Here is a 5,488-nt window from a genome sequence, read left to right as displayed (position 1 = left end):
TCATTTGTCAAAGGCATTCACAATGAGTTTGAAACAACCATCAAGAGAGTTAGAAGTGACAATGGTAGTGAGTTCAAGAACACTAGAATTGATGAGTTTGGAATTAGACATCAATTTTCGGCCAAGTACACACCTCAATCAAATGGCCTTGTTGAGAGGAAGAATAGAACACTCATTGATATGGCAAGGTCTATGCTTAGTGAGTATAATGTGAGTCAATCCTTTTGGGCCAAAGCTATCAACACAGCTTGCTATTGTAGCAACTGCCTCTATTGTCACCAATTGAAAGAGAAGACACCATATGAGCTCTTGAATGGTAGAAAGCCCAACATTGCATATTTTCGGGTCTTTGGTTGCAAATGCTATATCTTGAAGAAAGGCACTAGATTGGGCAAGTTTGACAAGAAATGTGATGAAGGATTCCTACTTGGCTATTCCACTACAAGCAAAGCATCTAGAGTTTGAAATTTGGATAGTGGTACTCTTGTGGAAGTTCATGATGTTGAATTTGATGAAACCAAAGGTTCACAAGTAGAGAATGAGAACTTAGAAGATGTAAGAGGCATTCAACTTTCAAATGCCATGAAGAACACGGATATTGGTGAATTGAGGCCTAGGCAAATGAATGACGATGAAGATGATCAAGTGCAAGTGCTCTCTAACTCAAATGTGCAAGATGACGCAAATCAATTTAGTGCAAGTGGATCCCATGACAATGAACAAGATCAAGTGACTAGTACATCATCTCAACCCAATGATCAAGCAAGTGCAAGCAATCAAGTTCCAATACTTCAACCAACCAATGTTGCAAGGGATCATCCATTGGACACTATCATTGGTGATATTTCTAGAGGTGTACAAACAAGATCAAGATTGATATCATTTTGTGAACACTTCTCATTTGTATCATCCATTGAACCAAAGAAGATAGATAAAGCATTGAAGGATGTTGATTGGGTGAATGCTATGCATGAAGAATTGAATAACTTCACAAGAAATCAAGTATGGGAGTTGGTAGAAAGACCAAAGGGTCAAAATGTGATTGGAACCAAATGGGTCTTTAGAAACAAGCAAGATCAAGATGGGATAGTTGTAAGAAACAAAGCAAGATTGGTAGCACAAGGCTATACACAAGTTGAAGGTCTTGACTTTGGAGAAACATATGCCCCGGTTGCTAGATTGGAAGCAATTAGAATCTTGCTAGCCTATGCTTGTGCCCACAACATAAAGCTCTATCAAATGGATGTTAAGAGTGCATTTCTCAATGGCTACATCAATAAAGAAGTATATGTTGAGCAACCGCCTGGTTTTGAAGATGATAAGAAGCCCAACCATATGTATAAGTTGAAGAAAGCATTGTATGGTTTGAAGCAAGCACCTAGAGCATGGTATGAGAGACTGAGGGGTTTCCTACTCTCTAAAGGGTTCACAATGGTCAAGGTTGACACCACTCTTTTCATCAAGAAGATTGGAAAAGATCTATTTGTGTTGCAAATATATATTGATGACATCATATTTGGATCAACAAATCAAGATTTTTGTGATGAGTTTGGAAAGATGATGGCTAATGAGTTTGAGATGTCCATGATTGGAGAGTTGAGTTACTTCCTTGGTCTTCAAATCAAGAAATTGAAGAATGGTACATTTGTGAGTCAAGGCAAGTACATCAAGGACATGATCAAGAAGTTTAGAATGATTGATAGCAAAGTCATTAGCACACCAATGGGAACCAATGGCAATTTGGATAGTGATGTAAGTGGAAATATAGTGGATCAAAAATTGTATCAGTCTATGATTGGAAGCCTACTCTATATGACTACATCTAGACCGGATGTCATGTTTAGTGTATGCCTGTGTGCAAGATTTCAAGCCTCACCAAGAGAAAGTCATTTGAAAGCTACAAAAAGGATATTGAGGTACATGAAGCATACACCAAATGTTAGTTTGTGGTATCCCAAAGGAGCAAAGTTTGAGCTAGTTGGTTACTCTGACTTGGATTATGTGGGATGCAAGGTTGAAAGAAAGAGCACCTCGGGCACATGTCAATTGTTGGGAAGATCACTTGTTTCATGGTCATCAAAGAAGCAAAATAGTGTTGCATTATCAACCGCCGAAGCCGAATACATATCCGCCGGTAGTTGTTGTGCACAAGTATTTTGGATGAAGGCCACTTTGAGTGAATTTAGAATCAAGTTCAAGAAAGTGCCATTGCTATGTGACAATGAGAGTGCAATCAAGTTGATCAAAAATCTGGTTCAACATGCAAGAACAAAGCACATTGATGTCCGCCACCATTTCATAAGAGATCACCAACAAAAAAGGGACATTTGCATTGAGAGTGTTGGCACCGAAGATCAACTTGCCGATATATTCACCAAGCCATTGGATGAGAAAAGGTTTTGCAAGCTAAGGAATGAGTTGAACATATTAGATTTCTCAAATATGTGTTGATGCACTCCCCGCTTATATGACATGCCTCTCCTTTGAGCTATTCAAGGTAAAAGTTGATTGGCATGACATACATCCTTGCTAAGGACATGTTTAGTGCATCTAGTCACATTTCTAATCTTTTTAGGACCTTCAAGTGGTTCTAGTTTATTAGACTCATTCATGAAAATCAAATGAATTTGATGTTTATATGGTATCACTATTGCTTCTATGCTTGACTTAATCTAGTGATAGCATATGACGTGTTTATGGGCTTGTAAACCTAGTGTTTGATCTAGAAAATGAACTCTAAAGTATTTAACTCAACATGGTACAAGATAACCCTTATTTGGAGGTGTGAAGAAGCTTGTCCTTGGATCAAACCAAGTTAAATACCTGTGGTAAATGATCTAGATTAGACCAATTTTGAAAAATGATCCTCACCCAATTGATTGACATTGATAATCTCAACCCTATAAGTGGTACTATCTATATTTTAAGTCTTTGTGGTCATTGATGATAAAGGGAGAGAGAAACAAAGATATAAGTGAAACAAAGACATAAGTGACAAAGGGGAAGAGAAATAAAGATACAAGTGATAGGGGGAGAACTTGACATAAGAGGAGAGATATGATAAAAGGAAATGGATCAATTGAAATTTTGAGCACACAAGTAGGGGGAGCAAGCTCATGAACTTGTATGGTGCATTTGTATGTGCATTTCATATGTTTGCTTGCATGGCACCAGTTTTAAATTTCACTATCCATGCTCGTGTGATGTATGCTAGTTGTAGGTTTGAATGATAAAATGAAAAACTAGAATGCGTAGGATATCTAATGATTTCATTCCAAGTTTTTACAATTGGTATCTTTTCGAAGTATGTTTTCAAGTAGTATAAAGCTAACCATGGTGCTAAGGATGGTATAATGGTGCACTCCAATTGGTATCACGCTTTAAAGGTCCATCTTTTATACCTTAGCTTCATTTGGTAGACATTGTCTCCTATATTTCCTATCTAAGCATATGTGCAAGCTACAATCCAAACTCTTAGCACATATGTAGGGGGAGAAATTGCTACCATTTAGGATTCATGAAACTTGTCCATATTCTTTTACACATGGTAAATATGCTTGACAAGCAACATGGATTCAATTGAATTTTATTTCATATCTTTGTATAAGGGTTGTCATCAATTACCAAAAAGGGAGAGATTGAAAGCTCTAGTTTGGTTTTGGTGAATTGATGAAACCCTAAGTGTTAAACTAGTTTATCAAGTGATCATGAGATAGGTAGCACATTCCAAGTGGTGAAGCAAATGAAGATCATAGCATGATGATGATGCCATGGTGATGATCAAGTGCTTGAACTTGGAAAGAAGAAAGAGAAAAACAAAAGGCTCAAGGCAAAGGTATAAACCATAGGAGCTATTTTGTTTTGGTGATCAAGATACTTAGAGAGTGTGATCACATTTAGGTTTGATAGCCATACTATTAAGAGGGGTGAAACTCGTATCGAAATGCGGTTATCAAAGTGCCACTAGATGCTCTAACTCATTGCATATGCATTTAGGATCTAGTGGAATGCTAACATCCTTGAAAATGTTTGTGAAAATATGCTAACACATATGCACAAGGTGATACACTTGGTGGTTGGCACATTTGAGCAAGGGTGAAGAAGTTAGAAGTGAAAAGGAGTTAGACTCGCTGGTCACAAGGTGACTAGACGCTGGTCTCAGGCAGACCGATGCGTCCGGTCAGTTGTTACAGCGAAGATGATGGCGTCGGTCAAACAACCGGACGCTGGGTCGCTCAGCGACCGAACACTAGCGAGGTGTGTCCAGTCCTATTGTTGGACAGCGCTGATGAAAGTCAATGTGTGACCGGACGCTATCAGGGTCTAGTCAAGCATGACCGGACGTGTCTGGTCAAAGAAAGTTGTTTCTGGAACCTTACTGGAAACGACCAAACGCTGGTGGCTCAGCGTCCGGTTAGTATTGTGCGCAGTGTCCGGTCAACTCAAGTGCCCGTTGAATTCGGGACACGTGGCTATCGTTGGGCGACCGGACGCTGAGGTCGAACGTCCGGTCAACTTGATCGGAGCGTTCGGTCAGCCCGAGTTATGCCCAGTGAAGGGGTACAACGGCTCTATTTCGTGGGGACATCTATTTAAGCCCCATGGCTAGTTGAAGCTCACACTTTTGGCAATTTTCATTGACATAGCAACCTTGTGAGCTTAGCCAAAGCCCTCCCACTCATCTCCATCATTGATTCATCATCTTTGTGAGATTGGGAGAGAATCCAAGTGCATTGCTTGAGTGTTTGCATCTAGAGGCACTTGGTGTTCGTGTTTCGCTGTGGATTTCGCTTGTTACTCTTGGTGGTCGCCGCCACCTAAACGCCTTGGAGCAGCGAAGATCGTTGAGCGGAGGTTGGTGATAGTCTCCGGCTCCAATCGTGGTGATTGTGAGGGGTTCTTGGCCTTTCCCCGGTGGAGAGCCAAAAGGTACTCTAGTGGATTGCTCGTGGCTTGTGTGATCCTCATCTTGTGTTTGTTGTGCGGCACCCTATTGAGGATTTGGCGTGTGAAGCCAATTAGCGCGTGAACCTCCAAGTGAGTGAATCGCCACAACGAGGACTAGCTTGCCGGCAAGCAAGTGAACCTCGATAAAAATCATTGTGTTCATCATTGATTCCGAGGTGATTGGTCTTCATCGTTATTCATCCTTGTGATTGATTGGTTCCTTCGTCTACATGGTGGTATAACCCCTTGATCACTCTCTTTACATTACCGCAAATTAGTTGTCAAGCTCCTTAGTGTAGCTAGTTGTGAGAGCTTGTTTGCTTAGTTAGTGTGGCTCTTTAGTTAGCTTTTGAGAGCACACTAACATAGAGTAGTGTCATAGCTATTGTGTGAATAGACACTATCTAAACTAGAATTGTGGTAGGTGGCTTGCATCTTGAGTAGGCTAGCGCAACACTTGCTTCGCCCCATAATTGTCTAACTACTTTGTTAAGTGTTGTTGTAGAAATGTTATTAGGCTATTCACCCCCCCCCCTCTAGC

Source organism: Miscanthus floridulus, chromosome 11 (genome assembly GCF_019320115.1).
Source record: "Miscanthus floridulus cultivar M001 chromosome 11, ASM1932011v1, whole genome shotgun sequence".
NCBI classification, from domain to species: Eukaryota; Viridiplantae; Streptophyta; class Magnoliopsida; order Poales; family Poaceae; genus Miscanthus; species Miscanthus floridulus.
The sequence above is the reverse complement of the archived record's forward strand: the minus strand, read 5'-3'. Positions refer to the sequence as shown.